Source organism: Crocodylus siamensis, chromosome 8, assembly GCF_052110815.1.
Source record: "Crocodylus siamensis isolate JL-2025a chromosome 8, ASM5211081v1, whole genome shotgun sequence".
Lineage (NCBI taxonomy): Eukaryota > Metazoa > Chordata > Crocodylia > Crocodylidae > Crocodylus > Crocodylus siamensis.
In genome coordinates, this window is record NC_143402.1 from 4,040,056 (window position 1) to 4,056,974 (window position 16,919).

The 16,919-nt window shown below is 50.1% G+C and overlaps 1 long non-coding RNA gene across 1 annotated transcript in view; it reads left to right on the forward strand.

Annotated features, from left to right (window-relative positions):
• LOC149858024 (uncharacterized) overlaps positions 1-15,478 on the forward strand; it is a 132,780-nt gene extending 117,302 nt beyond the window's left edge. Inside the window, exons 3-4 of the long non-coding RNA XR_016443794.1 lie at positions 11,511-12,454; positions 14,780-15,478. This is a non-coding gene — a long non-coding RNA (uncharacterized LOC149858024). The remainder of the gene's footprint in view (positions 1-11,510; positions 12,455-14,779) is intronic.
• The last annotated feature ends 1,441 nt before the right edge of the window (positions 15,479-16,919 follow it).

A 16,919-nucleotide genomic window follows, 5' to 3' on the forward strand; every position in this document is an offset into this window, starting at 1 on the left:
AAGAAAGATACAAAGTCTGACCTGTCTAAACATGGGTTTGTCCACGTGCCAGTCTCTCTGTGCAGCGCTTTGTGGTGGCAGGTTCTCGTTCCCGTTCCCGTCGGGGTTTTGCGTGGCACGCTTGCAAGCACAAATGTCCCGTAAAGCCTGGGGGGCAGAAGTCTAGGTCTGTGTTCTGATCCAGCAGCTAAATTAGCCTGCCTGTCCTAGCCTCTGGCTTTGAGCTTTGCCCTAGCTCAAGCACGCTACGTGTTAAATGTCCCTGACATAGCCACCGCTGGCATCTTGCAGTAATTCAGACAACAGAGTTAATAAGCAACAGAGCTGCGAACGTATTGTTTTACGGGGCACGATGTAAAGTCTAACATCTGTAGCGCGCGTCTCGGTGCACCGTGGCTGCAATGCAAACACGAATGATCTCCTATAGTATTGCTTGTCTCTCTTTCTCTCTCCCTCTTTTTTCTTTCTTTTTTTTTTTAAGTTCCCCAAAATCAAATATTAACATGATTAAGGATGCAGTATTACATGTGCGGCAGAGAAGAGCGGTAGGTGGTGACAGACAGTTGGATTGTGTTTGATCTGGCAGTTTTCATCTGTGCCACCATTTTATGGCTGCTGTGGGAGTACTGCAAAATGGTGGTTTGCTTCTACTGCACCTTAGTGATTAACAGGACGTGTGAAAAAAATAAAATCGTAGCAGCTCCTCTAGGCCAGGCAATATGCTACCGCTGGGAGAGCACGCTAAAAGAAATACCTTCTGTAATATAGCACGTAGCCAGGGAATTTCTGCTGAGCATCCCCTGGTCGAAATGGAAACGCGCTGCAATGGTTTGTCTCGTGCACCTGGGACTCGGCAGTTTCTTCAGCTAGCGAGGATGCCTCGCCGTGCCGGGGGGCAACGAGGGAAGAGCGTCTGGCCAGAGCATCCAGTTCAGAAACTCCAGTTTGCGGCACATTATGAAGTTGGACGGGCCAGAGCCTTCCACCCTGGTGCAAGCAAAGCTCCCCCTTCCCGTCCACATCAGTGGGAGTCTGAGCCACAAAAGAGTGGTCAGCTGCAGCCCACAGGGACCCGAGTGCCAGGGGAGCAGGCTGTGCACGGGGGAGTTTTGCAGAGGATGGAGCAGGGCAAGCATGACTTACTTCTCAAGGCCAGGAGTGAAGGGCTACAGAAGTGGCTGTTGCTGCCCCCCAAGTGGTTTCGTGGGTCCCCGTGGTCCCCTGCTCCACCTCCAAGCCCAACGGTGCAGCCGGGGAGAGGGCACTGCCTGAGCAAAGGGTCGGGTGTGCGAGCCCCAGCTCGGGGACCAACCGCATCCACACCTTTCTTGCACAGGGGTGTCCCCTGAATTGGCTCCGTTGCTGCATCGGTCCCTCGCTTCCCACAGCCCTTCCTCCCATGCCACAAAGGCATCTCTCAGCTGCCCTCCACGGCCGTCTGAGATAGAGGCAGCTCCAAATTTCTGGCTCTGAACTCCTTCGGGCTTTCAGGAACTGGAGACCTGCTCAGAGTTGCTGCTCCCTTGCTGCGGGCCCACCTGCCTTGTGGTGCTTCGGTGGGAGCAAGCCCTGGCTGGCCCGACCTGGCCTCTCCCAATGCAAACCCCAAACTCAGGTATTTCTCAGGGCCATATGTTGACCAGCAGGACATTGAGACAGGGAAAGGCCATCCTACAGTGTAGCAAAAGCACCTTTTTTTGGCGAGGATGTAGCATCTTGCATCCCTACACAACAGACTCTCCTGCCTGTTGGGAATCTTGCTGAGCCGTGTCTAAACTGCAGTACCAGCAGCCACAGGATGAGTTTTAGGATGTTGTCTGTAAGGGGTCGAGGGGTTCATGGGATTTCATGGTGGGGGGGAAGGGGAATGTGAAAAAGATGCAACGAGCTGGCTCATGGGCTGATCAGGGGCATTCAAAGCTTGCTTCTGAGCTGTACATTGGTTCAGCAGTTTGGACTACTGCAAATGTCCCTGGGTCGATCGCCACAATCCAGTAAGTTGTGCATTACCCTAAAGCATGCATGTAGCAGCACGAGGCTCCCTTTGCCGTGATGTGCGGCTTCACGTCAAACGGCGATACCCAAGAATAGCCTTACCTGCACCTGTAACCTTACCTGCCCCACGGGAGCTCCTGCATTAGCTTGTCTGGGTTCGCAACTGAGTGTGGGGCTAGCAGGAGCACTGTGGCCAGCAGCGAGGGGTCAAGATTTGGCTTGGGGGACCTTATGACCACGAGTGGCAAAGCTGGGGTCTGCCCTTGCATTGGAAACATGTCCTTTTTAGACAAAACTTTTTAAGCTCATCCTGATGGGAAAGCAGAGGCCTCTGGTCATCCCAGCAGACCAAATCAATGCCTGCAGCGAGGCTGAGTGCATTTATGACATTGCTGTGACAGGCCACTTTCTCCATCTTTCGAGCATTTCAGAGACATTGTTCCCCCCTTTTTCCAGCAAGGGGAGTAGGTATATAGCTGGTGATGGGGAAACTGAGTCAGGCAGTGGATGGGCCTCATTTAAAGCCCACTGACTTCAGTAGATTCGGGATTGGGCTGGACTCACTGACTTAAAGCCAATAGGACCATTTGCGTGAGCGGTGGTCTGGCCTCAGACCCGAGAAGTATGGCATGCCTTGTCCACGTGCAGCAGCAGGACCTGAACGGAAAATCCCCCTATTGCATTCCTTGTAGTCTGAATTTGGTCTTTCCAGTCTGCAAGTGCTTTGGATTTGGCTAATGATGTGTTGGCGGGGCACCTCACAGGCGCTGGTAATGGCGAGACCCTCTGTACGATTCCTGGTTTTTCAGTGGAAGACGTGATTTCAAAGGGGCTCGGGGCTGGGGTGAGCATGAGGGGAGGGAAAAGCATTTAGGCAAGTCGCATCCTCAGTGGCCTCTGATTTTCTGCTGCCTGCGACCTCCCCGTTGTGTTTACAAATGCGCGCATCAAGAAGCGTTTCCTTCCACCCATCGTCTACTCTCCCTTCTGCTCCCCGCTGGAAACGAGCCATTAAAAATGTGTTTATGACATCACAGCCAGCTACCATGGAAATGACTTTGATGTGAGAGAGACAAATACAGCATCCCGACTTCAAGGGGTGGGGACAAGACCCTTGTTCAAATAGTTGGCAATTAACAGAGGTAGCGACGGGGCGGGGACACTTGAAAAGCAGGTGTAAAGTGCATGGGATCTGATGCACTTCTGTGTTTCTTCCCATTGCAACAATCGCGTTCAAACAAAAAGTTACAGAGCCCCATTGAACTGCTTGAAATAGAGCCTACGACCAGGAGACACGAGGGAGGGGGAAGCTTTGGAAATGGGATTATGTATAGCCAGCACTCCCCCCCCCCAAATGCGCACACATCTTTTCAAGTGACAGCAAACTGCACCAAAATCAGCTTTGGGATGTCCGATCCCAGCCAGACAAAGGGGCTCATCCTCCCGTTTGCGTCGGCTATGAAGTCTGCCCGGGCTGTGGGGGGCGAGGGGAGAGGGGTCGACCCCCGTGGTTCAAACCCGGATCAGTCGCTGCACGCGTAGCCCCAGCTCAGGCTTGTACCAGGGCTGCTCATGAGAGTAAGGATTTGGCCTTTAAGCACCAAGGCTTTTCTGCATGGAGACCATGAATGCTCCTCCCTGAATAGTTGCAGGATTTTGCAGAGGGAAGTGTTTGGGGCTGGGATGGGAGTTTGATGGTGCTCCCTCGGCACCGGGGCGGGCATGGAGACACTGGAGCAGGGTTTGCTTTTGCAGCAAAACGTAGAAACCACAGAAGTGAAGGGGAGGTTGGTCACCGGCTGCCTTGGGGCCAGGACATCTCTGCTTCCCTGCCCATTCACAGGGTTTACAGCACGTTCCTCCAACAAAAAAGCTTCAATCTGGAGGCTTCAGCCAGCCTGGCTGACTTCCCTGCGCCAGGCCTGGCAGCTTGCTAATTCCCTCTCCGCCGTGGCTGTGTTCCCACAGATTCCTGTCTTTGAGCAAACATATTAAATCGCTTAGGATGTGTTGTGAGCAAAGATGGGCCTAATTATGTAAAACTGTGTCAGGGCGAGCTTTGTCTGTTGCCTGCTTTGCGTTTTCGCGTCGCCTCCCCGCCTGGTGGACATGGCCCCCGCGAACCGCGTGGGGACATTGATAGCAATTCTCCTTAACGGGATCTGGGTGACACGTGATTGTGTTCGGCAGTGCAAGGGGACGTGCACCTGGTGTTCGACACGTGATTGTGTTCGGCAGTGCAAGGGGTGTTCAGCACTAGTATCGGCCCGGGTGTGGGTGTGCTCTCCTCTGAGAGCTACGTGGAAATGGAAACGGGGCAGAGGCACGTGATGGGGCATATAACCTTTCCTCTCTTGGCCACTGGAGCACGTCCTACCCCAGCTCAACTGAGTCAGGGCTGTTCAGTCGGTGGATAGCTGTGGGCCTGGTATACCTCGTCCTCTGATTTCCATTATCCATATCACTCTGGGAATTGTCAATCCTGGCTGAATGGGCACGGACTCTGCATTGCTTTGTTGACTTGCCGAACAGCCTGCTTTAATAAAGCCTTAGGCAAGCCCAAGGTATTCTCAAATCTGTGCTTACGTTGGGAAGGCCAGTTAGTGCTAGCGGCTGACTTGCCGCCTGTACAAGGGGACACGACAGACTGGATTTGACCTGGGAAGCCTCTGATGTACCCCAGATTCTCCGAAATCTTCTGTGAACCTCTCCTACGAACTTCAGCAAAACTTTTCCATGGAAGAGCTGCAGAGTCTGACTTGGGCTTGCACGGAAATGGCAGCTTTGGGACAGGTAATGAAGTAGCCAGCACTTGGAAACTTCAGAGCCCCCGGGATCATACTTGCTACAAAAAAGTAATGTTAACAAAATCCCTTCTGGATTTGTGTTTTTGAACAATCACTCTACAATATGTAATTATGAATAAAATACCCTCTGAAAAGACCTCCTCAGATTCAGAGAGAGCGGAGAACAATAGGCGAGGGATTAAAAAAGATTGGTTCTTCTCAGCTAATTGTTTTTAATAAAACGGTAAAAGTGAAGAAAACACCAGGAAACTATAATTAGGAGAATAATCTATTGTTCTGCAAGAAATATGTAGCCTGTTGCCCCTGCTCTGGCGAGGTAATAAAGACGGCTGAATGGGGGATAAATGAATAGTGAGGATGAATGAGGAGCAAGGGTGGTTAAATGTCAGACCGCAAAGGTCATTAATCCTTCCTTCAAGGTAAAGCTGATGTAAATGAGCTGAGGCACATCCAGGCGGAGAGCCTACACCGGGGGGCCCTCCCCAATAGTCCCGATGGACTGGTGATTTAGGTGCATTTATGTAGGGCCCTTGAGGTAGTGGGCACCAGCTTGGCAATAGCTCCCTGTTCCTCCCCTTGGACGTGGGAGCTGACGGCATCGTCTCACATCTCAAAGGGCATCCTTAGAAGAGGCACGTCCGCACCAGGGCAGGATCTGCCAGGGTCAGCCCGTCCCTCCAGAGAGCAAGTTGTTTGCAATGGCACCAACCAGTAACTCCGTGCAATTCAGCTGAAACTGCACCTCCCAAAACGGGAAGCCAGGATCTGGCCAGCGCCTGGCAAATATGCTGCACTTTTCTGAACGCCTCAACAGTATATTGGGATCGGAGGAGTCCTTCCTGACCCGTTTACTTTGCCTTTCTTGGAAGGTCTTTGACTCAAGGGCTGTCTTACTGTTGTGCTTGCCTGGTGCAGTTGGGGGCCAGGCTCAGGAGGAAAAAAACCGGCATCTGCTGACGAGGATTTGATTGTGTAATACTGCGTTTCAGATGCTATCTGTGCTTCCTAGGAAGCTTGGCAGCTCTATGGTCTTGTGGCCAGATTTTGGAAGCACTCAGACTGAAGGGCAGATTTTTTTAGGATTCATTGGCCCACTGGAAACTCTTTGGGTGCCGCCGAGCTCCTTCTGAGAAAATCTTACCCACCGGGTACCCACCGATCTGAGCGGGCTTTGCCCATGACTCTCAAATTACAAAATTGGTGAGCAAACATTAGCAATATCCAACTCTTGGTTATTTAGAGTGGGTCGAACATTTTCTGTCAAACCATTGTGGGTTTTGTTTTGTTTTTTGGGGGGCGTTCAGTGGGAAACCGGCTTTTCAAGACAACAGAATTTTTGTTTGGGGGGGGAAACAGTCGATTTTCACAGCAAATGTTGTGGGGCTTGACACACCACTTTGGGTGCAGGAAACAGAAAGATTTGGGAGAGTCCATTTTTTTGTTGGAAGAGCTAAAATGTTTCCAAGCAACTTTTAAAAATACCCTGAAGCAGCCTTTCCAGGCCAGCTCTGTTATTTTTTTGCCCTTGGTTGTGGTAAGTGCTCAGACAGTCCTCGCTAAGCACAGAAGACGACACTTGGGCAACCTGCAGCAGCAAGGTTGGTTTAAAATGTTGACTTTCACTGGCTCTTCTGTGATGCTCTCCTGTCCCCCGGCCAGGCCCTGGTCAACCCCGTCAAGAAGCAGCTGCTAAACTGAGCTCCCATCCCTGCTGATCCAGCTGTGCCTCCTCCCTCACATCCTTGGCTCCTGGATGCTTCTTGGATTCAGTTCAAATGCCTCATCCCTTCCTTTCAAGTGCCATATGACCCTTCTCAGCTACCCACTCCCAGGCTCATGGTAGAGGTGATAGATTTATTAGACCAACAAGATTTTTGCAAAAAATTTTTTTTTGCAAAAATCTTGTTGGTCTAATCAAAGATATCACCTCTACCAGGAGCCCAGGTTGCTTTTATCTCTAGACCAATACAAGGACAACCTGGATACCCTTCTCAGCTACCCAGCTTTTGTGCTGTACCCTCTGCTAACGCTCTTTGCTTCACATCTTCCACCCGCTGTCCCATAACATTCCCAATCTAGTGTCCCTTGGAGATGGGTAAAGCATTTATTCAGGCAACTTCGCATTGTTCCTTAGTTTTGAAGGATCTGTAGAAGGTAGGGCAAATCTGCACCTTATAGGCTAGGTGTATATACGTGTGTATATATAATGCAGACAAGGTTCTTTGGGTAAATCTGATCTCTTTTATTAGACCAACTCAAATACTTGGAAAACTTTTTTCCAAGTATTTGAGTTGCTCTAATAAAAGAGATCGGATTTTTCCAACGAACTTTGTCTGCCTGTGTCCTTAGATCAACGTGGCTACAACCTACACTCATATACCATATACGTATATACATCTATTATATATGTATATACATATGTGTATACATATGTATATAATGTGTGTGTGTGTGTGTGTGTGTGTGTATGAGTGTGTATATAATGCAAGCTTTTATGACCTAAAGCTCACTTCCTCAGAGGTTGTAAAATGACATCTGAAGGGCCTGTAAACAGCTTTGGAAACTTACAGATTTATTAATCCTAAATAAATGTAGTTGTTACTCAAAGGTGCTCAGCTCATCCTTTTGGCCAACCTGTTGGCCATTTCAGGACTAGCAGCAGGTTCCTCACTTAGGTAGCGTCGTTCAGCAGTCATTATTTGCTGTCATATGTTATTATTCCAGGTATCAGAAAGGTCCTCAAAGTCACGAGGAGGTATTTCTGCTTTCTGACTGCATGCCCGGCACTTCGAGGTCCCTCTAGTAGATGGAAGAGCTTTTAAGGGAGCTGTGCGAGGGTCTGAGGTGAAAATGCTCACCCAGACACCTGTTTTGAGGGGTGTTTGTTCGTGTGAACCAACCATCGCTCATACCTGCCAAGACTGGGGAAGAAGCTCTTGGCTACTATTCAAGTCAAAGCCTGGGCATCGTTTTTTCAGGGTTCACCTGTCTCTTATTGATAGGTGTGGGACTTTAGGCCTGGAGGCTGTGAGCATTTCAGCATGTGCTCAGAAAAGTGAAGGACCCTGGTGCAGTGGCTTGAATCTCTGGAAGTGCCCCGGGTTTTGCACGTGACGTGGGCAAGGCTCTGAATCCCCCGTGCCCAGCTCCTGGCTTGCAGAAGGCGGATTCTTCTGTCTGCCTTGTCTTGCAAACGCTTTGGCACAGAGACCGGAGCGGTTTTACGCGGGGCCGTGGCTCACCTGTTGGAGGAAAGCCCCGGCTGTGCACGTTAAGTGGGCATCCCAGGGGAATCGGCGATGCCCCCAATTAACCCTTTGCATAATTATCAGTAGATCAAAGCAGCCTGGCCCCAGGGGAGGTGGCCCCAGCAGCTGCCTGGGCAGTAGCCGTCTTTCCCTTTGCAGTGACTGATTGCTTCTCTTGTTGGGCCTGGCCCTCGCCTCCAGGACTGTTGTCTCTGGGTCTAGATGCAGGGCAGGGGACAGCCCAAAGCCTTTTTGAAGTAAATACAGACATGGAAAACACCCAGCCTCTGGGGAGCAAAATCTGGGGGCAGCCCAGGCTTCCCACAGCCGCTGGGACCTGGAATTAGTGCTCCCATTTCTGCCACCAGCGAGCGCAGGGCTGCGGGGGAGCAGCTACCTTAGTTTTGGTGCATGCCAGAGCCTGCAGGGCCAGAAGCAGTATAGCCACATTGCTCTGTCATTAGAGGATGCTGTGTCCAAACGGGAGACCTCCGAAATGACAGGAACTAGTGACACAGTGACATCTCCAGAGCCGGGAAGAAAACCTTAGACAGCCTGTTCCAAACTACCTGGGTTTGGCTGCTACAATTAACTGTACCGCCTAACGAACATGTTGGAGAAGTAGTCCACTGCCCCGTTCCTTCACTTGATGCGATAACAGCTTATAGCCATTATCGTCTCCACCTCCTGTTGGTGCAGGACAGAGCAGGCATGGCACCCTGTCATTTCCCACCGAAGCCCCCAAAATACTCTTCCAAATCCTTTGGGGGCAATTTTATACATTGAAGCAAAAAAAAAAAAAAAAAGTGTGAAATTGGTTGTTTTTAAAACTTTGCAGGTCACCTTTGCCAATGAGCAAAGCCAAGTGCAGTGTGTGGCTGGTGTTTCTTTCTCTCTTTAAAAAAGAGTCCGGGGTCTTGCAGGGTCTAGATTGCACACGCGTTGTCTCGGCTCCGATAAAAAGGCCAATTAAAAATTCTTTGAGTACAGTATAATATACACAATTTCAGCTTGTGGTGGGTGGGGGAAAGCTGGCTGGATGCTTGGAGGAGTACCTGAGGACCAGTCTGACTGCAAAATGTTAAACAGCCTTTCTTAGAGGCCGGCTCCACGAGTCATGTTAGCATAGGGAACAAACTTTGTCCTCCGCAAGAGAATGATCATGATTTCACTTATATATTGTCTGAGCTCGTTGGTCAGGAGACAGGCAGAGACCACCAATGTTTTAGCCCCAAACAGCCTTTTTCAAAGGCAAAAATGTTGGTGGATTCTCAGCGCAGTGATTATAGAGGATTATTCTGAGGTTCTCACAACTATCTGAAAACCAATCTTTCTAAGTTATTTGTGAATAGCTATTGAATGGATAATTTCCATACCCATTATCAAAATGATGTGCCGGCGGTGAAATTTAGCTGCATTGTATTTGATCAGTAATTGGTGAAATGTTTTCCTAGGGTTAAAAGTAGTGTCGACAACTGCTCCGTGTAAGGATTTACAAGGTGTTTAGATACATTTTTATTTATTCAATTGCTTTATGTTATCCAAATACTTTGATAGTGTGGAGGAAGCTAATGGGATTTATCTACAGTATTTGAAGATAAGCTGAAAGGGCTTTTACCTTCCAAGACCTGAGTTTAGTTTTGCAGGGCTTGGGTTAACTACCTAACGCTTAATACAGGGAGCTCTACTGCAAACGAACCATTTTTGACCCAGTGAAAGAAGCCAAGTTCCCCAGAATGGGTATTTGAGGCTCAGAAGGAAACGAATATTATAGAACAACGAGCAAAGAAAAATAATGGGAAAAGGAGCAAAAAAGGCTGCTTTGGTTTTGATTTTTCTTTGAATCGCTAGTGAAGCTTTTAAGCTGGTTTCCTTCTCTCTGTCTGTCTTGGAAATGAGAGTTTTATATGGGAAACTTTCAATTTAAACCAGCAGAAGATTAGCTCAAGTCAAGCACGACAATGCCATCTGAAAGGGAGAAAAAACACTATCCCTATTTCAAGGTGCACTGCAAAGACAAACTGCAAATGGATTTAAGTGCTGGTTTCTGTCAGCATGTTCCCACTAAGCTCGTGGTGTGTCTATATTAGTCGCAGAAATAGGTCGTGGAGATGGTTTATACTGGAGTTTAAATGAGTTCTGGGTTGTTGTTTTTTTTTGCCTTTGTAATGGATGGATGGATGGTTAGAAATCCAGTGGGCTGGAGCCTCACAAGGTCCTGCCAAGATGCCCAGGGAGTAACTAGCTGTTCTTGGACCATCTCATACCTGAAACGCCGCAGAACCCCAAACCTATTCCCCGGGGGATGCTTGGAGCTGGACTCGCTATTATTTTTATCCACAGTCAAACCTACTGCACAGCGAAAAGGGCAGAAAAGCATGAAAGCAGGGGAAGGAGAGAAAGATCAAAGCAGAGCAGGAAGGAAAACAGGCTTTTATTCAGGGTGCGGCGGGCTCTCTCTGTTGGCTTCCCAGATTCCCCTTCCAACCCACCATAAATAAAGCAGTTGGCATGTGACATGCGATGTGGGATTGATCTGCGCTGGCATATGCTATGCATATTTCCCGTGAAGCTATTTGAGCTCATCCTTGCTAAATTGCTAGATGGCAGCCAGCTCCGGGGAGCACCAGGGCTGTGCGACAAGGCGCTGCCTAGCCTCAGAAAGCATCCAGCATCTGCAGCTTCAGAGAGACCCAAAGCATATGCAGTCCCACATGTTGGGGAGATGCAAATACTTAATTTTGTCTCCCTTAATATCAGCCTTTTAGCAGGATCTGCTTTCGCAGGTGCCTACCCAACTGCCTGGCTACCCACCACTGCATTTTTCAGCTGAAATTATCTCGCGCGTTAGGTCTCTGAAAGTCAGTTTTGGATCAGCCCCACAGTCCCCCTCATTCCTGGGTGCTTCGGAGGAAGGTTTAAGCTCCAGGAGGAGATGAGTTGTCTCACTTGGTTATCTTCATCCTGATTCCTTGCTGTTGCAGATTGAAGCACGAGGTCTGATCTCCCTTCTAGGATGTCCTGTCATTAATTAGGGCACTTCTGGGCATGCTGCTCTTCATGTTGTTATTCAAGAGGGAACAAGATGAATCTAGCCCGGGGCAATTTCCCTCAGATCGGCTTTGAATTCCCCACTTTCCTACTCCACTGCTTCTTTCAGGGACAGCTGAAGTCGTGCCCCCCGCCAGTTCCTCCAGACATTTCTGTCCTTTCTCTCCCTGCCCCTCTTCTTCATCGGCCAAGGCAAGAAATCCAGATGGTTTCGGGATCTCTCCCAATCTAGCAGGGAAGATGCTTTCACCCCATGCCAGGGCTACCTCAGCCAGCGATATCAGCAGCTACACCCTGCAATCGGGGATCTGAGACGTAAATCTGACCGTCTTCCCCGGCCCAGCTGGACGGCGGGCTTCTTGGCTGTCCGTAAGGATCTAACCCACTGTTTCTTATCCCTTTCCAGCAGGAATAAATGGGATCTAGTGAAGGCTCCCAATTCATTTGGTTCCTGGGGTGGTCATGTCTACCAACCATCCCACGCAGCTCCCCGGCTCGGACCTCGGCACCTAAAATCCTCCACGTACGCACCAGGCCTGGATCCGTTCAGTATCAGAGGAGACTTAGGAGCCTTCTTGCCCAACGGACCGAATGGGAATTTAGCTGGCTTGTGCACGCAGTCTAGCGCAGCAGCTGTTTTAGTCTGCAGACACCAATGTATTCTCACAGGAGAATGAATGCTTTCGCTTTGCATCCTACCTGGTAGTCCGCTGATCCCACCGCCTGCCCAAAACAGCTGGTCAACGCCAGGACCTGGAGCTCAGGTTACAACTCGGTGGGACTGCGCTGCTCTGGAGCGGTCAGGTGCATCTGGCCTTAGGAAATGCTCTGCAGACCCTTGCAAACACGGCCAGTTACAGCATGGTGACGGCGGGGTTTGGAGGACCGATGTGGGAGCACAGCCCTTTTTTTTCCACAGGGCACGGATCCGTTTCCTTTTTGCGAGCAGCAGCAGACTCAGTGCAGCTGCCCAGGGCAAGTGCGATCACAGCGCGGGCTGCAGCTGTCCTCCTAAGAGCTGTGACGTGTTCCACATTTTTGCAAGTTGAGGCAATTTCTAACATACGAGAAGTGCTGAAGAAAACCGCTTTTTAGCTCCCTTGGCTCTAGGATGTCATCCTGGTGGAAAATCATCTTATTTGGTAAGAGTGCTGCCATGGCCTTTTTGGATAACGGTGCATTGTTCGTGGAGGAGAAGCAGTTTTCCAGTCCTCTCACAGAGCGCTTGCTTTCCGAACGTCTCGTTCCGTGTCGCGGCCACCAGCTCCCGCATCGCCCGGTCCCCAGAAAATCCAGCCGTCCACGTGCAGGACAAAAGGTCGAGTTACACGGCAGAGACTCTGCTGTCGGCTGGTAAGTCAGCTGCACAAGCTGTAATGTTGGCTAAATTGCAATACATCTATTGAGAGAGTTAGGAGATGTTTGGATGCAGTAGCTCTTGTGTTCCTAAGCCCTTAAGACGTGTTTAACGCATGCTAATTTGTAAGTGAGCTGCTTCCGAGGGATCGGGATGCTGCCACCGTAGAGCATGGATGCTGGTCTTTGCAGGGATCTTTCTGCAACAACCTTTCGTACAACTGGTTTTCATAGTTTCATAGTTTCTAGGGTCGGAAGGGACCTGAGCAGATCATCTAGTCCGACCCCCTGCCATGGCAGGAAAGAGTACTTTCCTCAAATGACCCCAGCAAGTTGTTCATCCAACCTCCTCTTAAACACCCCCAGGGTAGGAGCCTGCACCACTTCTCTTGGAAGCTGGTTCCAGACCCTAGCCGCCCTGACCGTGAAGTCGCGCCTCCTGACATCTAACCTAAACCTACCCTCTGCCAGCTCATGACCGCTATTCCTGGTCACTCCTGGCGGTGCTCGGGGGAACAGGGACTCCCCCATTGCCTGCTGGTCCCCCCGACTGGTTTGTAACAGGCCAAAGATCCCCCCATAGCCTTCTCTTGTCGAGGCTGAACAGGGTCAGGTCCGTCGCCTCTCCCCGTAGGGCCTGCCCTGCTGCCCCTGACCATGCGAGTGGCCTCCTCTGGACGCTCTCCATGCTGTCCACGTCCCTCCTGCAGTGCGGCACCCAGAGCTGGACACAGTACTCCAGCTGTGGCCTGACCAGTGCCGCACAGGGGGGGAGGATCACCTCCCTGGCCCTGCTCGAGATGCATCTGTGGATGCAGGACAAGGTGCGGTTGGCCTTCCTGACCGCGTCCCCACACTGCCGGCCCATGTTCATCTTGGCGTCGATGACCCCCAGATCCTTTTCCGCCTCCGTGCTGGCAAGAGGGGAGTTCCCCAAGCTGTAGGTATGGTGCCGGTTGTTCCTCCCGAGGTGCATCACCTTGCACTTGTCTGTGTTGAATCCCTTCCTGTTCTCGTCCGCCCACCCCTGTAACCTGTCTAGGTCTGATTGTAGCCTGTTGCATCCTTCCAGTGTGCCCACGTCCCCCCACATCTTCGTGTCATCAGCAAATTTGAGCAGGTGCTTTTCACCCCCTCATCCAAGTCGCTGATGAAGCTGTTGAACAGTGCGGGCCCGAGGACCGAGCCCTGGGGGACCCCACTGCCCATGTCCCTCCAGGTTGAGGAGGACCCATCCACTACCACTCTCTGGGTGCGGCCCTCCGGCCAGTTGGCGACACATCTGACTGTGTGGGGGTCGACACCACAGCCCCCAGTTTCTTAATGAGAACAGGGTGAAAGACAGTGTCAAAAGCCTTCCGGAAGTCCAGGAAGACTATGTCCACTGCTACCCCTGCATCTAACGATCTGGTGATCTGATCGTAAAAGGCCACCAGGTTGGTCTGACAGGACCTGCCACTGATGAACCCGTGCTGATTGCCCCTAAGCATGCAGTCCCCCGCTGGCCCCTCCTGGATGTGTGCCAGCATAATTTTCTCAAACAGCTTCCCCAGGACCGAGGTAAGACTAACTGGCCTATAGTTTCCCGGGTCCTCCTTCCTGCCCTTTTTGAAGATGGGGACCACGCTGGCCCTCTTCCAGTCCTCCGGTACCTCACCAGAGCACCACGAGTGCCGGTAGAGCCGTGCCAGGGGACTTGCAATGACCTCGGCCAGTTCCTTTAGTACTCTAGGGTGGAGATCATCCGGGCTGGCTGACTTGAATACGTCCAACCCCTCCAGAAGCTCCCTAACTAAATCCTCGCCAACCCGTGGCCCAGGGGTGCCTCCCCCGGGGCCCGAGGGGGCCCCAGCAGGGAGGTGGCTGTTCTGGTCCCTACTTAGGAAGACGGAGGCAAAGAAATCGTTAAACATGTTAGCTTTGCTGTCTGGTGTGATGACCGAGTTTCCCATGGCATCCTGCAAGGGCCCCACATTACCCGGGACCTTCTTTTTACCCCCTACGTATTTAAAAAAGGACTTCTTATTGTCCTTAATCTGGGAAGCTAGCCCCAGTTCCATCTTTGCCTTGGCCTTCCTGACTGCCCCCCTACATCCCCAAGCAACTGCAGAATAGCCCTCCTGGTGATGACCCTTTCTTTTCATTGGGTGTGCGCCTCCTTTTTAGCAAGGAGACATTCCCGGATGCTTTTGGTGAGCCACGGAGGCTCGTGTGCTCTCCTGCTCCCTTTGATCCTCGCTGGGATTACCTTCCTTTGGGCTTGTCTGAGTACTTCTTTTCTATAAGCCCCTCTCATACTCTCATTTGCTTTCTTTCACTCAGGAAGTGGTATTCATCTTCGAGGCATCCCTGGCCAGGTCTGCACTGGTCTGACCCACAGGTGGGAGCAGGACGGGATGCAGCCCATTCATAAATGAAACACGCACATCTGAATGGAGCTGGCAGGGGGAAGCGGTTTGCATAAGCTCGTGCCATCAGATGAGCATGCGCGCTACACAAGTCCTGATGCGCACGGTAAGCGGAAGCTGACCCTGGACAGCCCTCATTTCCATAGCACCCTTGGGACCTACTCATTTACTGCAGCTTCTCCTAATCACCGTGGCCCCATGATCGTTACACAAGTGCAAACGCTCTCGGAGACGCGTGCTGATTAGTCTCACTAGCCCCCGTTCTTTCACCATCGTGGTGACCTGGCAGATGTGCGTATCGCTGAAACTAGGGCTTTGCTTTGCACAACGTCAATCAATAAAGTGGAAATACAGCCGTTAACACCACTTACAGTTTCTCCTATTACTACAATGCCCTGCTTGTTCTGCGGGAAAGCAATTTTATGCTCCGCTGAAGCATGGTTAGCTTAGCCTTCAACTAACGGCAAATGCCAGATACTGCAAAATGTTACAATTATGGCAGCCCTGTCCTATATTTATTTATACGTATCAGCACAAGGCTTAATTTCATGGCGAGAGGGAACAGGGAGGCAACACCTCCAAACTTCGGAGAAGTGAAAAAGCTTCAGCTTGGGTTGATCTGCCATTATGGAGGGACCGTGGCTCCATGTCAGCCTGGTTCCAAGAACATTTTTAACTTTAAACACATCAATAACTCCTCTGAAGTCATGGGAGCCCTTCACATGCTCCGATACCTCGCTGAATGGAGCGCTATCTATATGCCTTGTAACAAATGGGTGATAAAGCCACTCGGACCTGAATCTTGTGCCATTAAATGCTGCTGCGTTTTATATAGCAGACTGCTTTCAGATGCGGGCACCCAAACGGGCGTCCTTTAGTTCAGCTGTCCAGCTCATGAGAACAGGCCTTTTAGAAAAAAACCCCCAAACAAACAGCCCCCATTTGTATTCATATTTATTATAACTGTGTGGGATCAGCATGCAAGAATAAGGATGAAAGCCACTAAATGTGTCATTTGCAGTAATTTCCCTTTTCCGTCTTTTCCTGGGTATATCTGTCAAATCTGTTTTTGACAGATTAAACTCTTATCTGTTTATTGCTTCATAAAGGACAATTTGGTTGCATGTCCACTGATGACCTAGTCCCTGTCGGTTGAATGCATGGAGCATTTGTACCCATAAAGCTGAATAAAAGTCTACTAGCCGGGGAGCTGCGGGGAGGGCGTTCGCTTAGGACTTGGAAATGCAAGTTTTGTTTTTAGCGCTGCCACAAACCAGCTACGCGGCCTTGGCTGAGACACTTAGCTGCTGCGGGCCTTAGCCCTTAGGATCGGGCCTCAGGTTTTCCTCTATTTTAGAGTGCACCTACTTTTGGGAGCTGGACTGGAGAAGTAGGGAAGTGCCCACAGATTGGATCTGGCTGCCAAGTTTTGAAAGAACATCTTTCCTTTAAAAATACAGTGCCATCATTATCAAAATGTTCAGCAGGCACGTGCTGCTGCTTATAACATTTGGGATGGGAAAGGGTCGATACGAATGGTTTTTTTAGCTTTCTTGTTTCATTTTTTTTTTTTAATATAATATTTTTAAAATATCAACAAGTTTCCTTTTGACAGTGCCTGAACCTTTTTGTTTAGACATTATCACACAAGCATAGAAAACCAGAGACTTCTACCAGTAGAACTGTATCGTTTCTGCTCCCTTCCTTTTTCCTTCTGTATCGTAAAATATTAATTTCGACATGATCTTTCTAGCTCACATTTAATGCTATCAGATAGGCTCTCTTGAAATATTTCTTATTGTAATGCTTTACCGTAATGTGCCACGAACCTGTGTGATCATTCTGAAGAAAAACTTTCCAAAATGGTCATTTTGCAGGAAATGTCTAAATATAAGGGAATTTGTTTCTATTTGGAATAACAACCGATTTCAAAATGCTGGCATTTCCCAAAGCCCCCAGAATAGCTGTTTCCGGCCAGTTCCACTCTCTCTCTGTATAACGTAGGCATAATGGAGGATTAAAAGCTATGATACAATGCAGGAGTCTACGGCTAA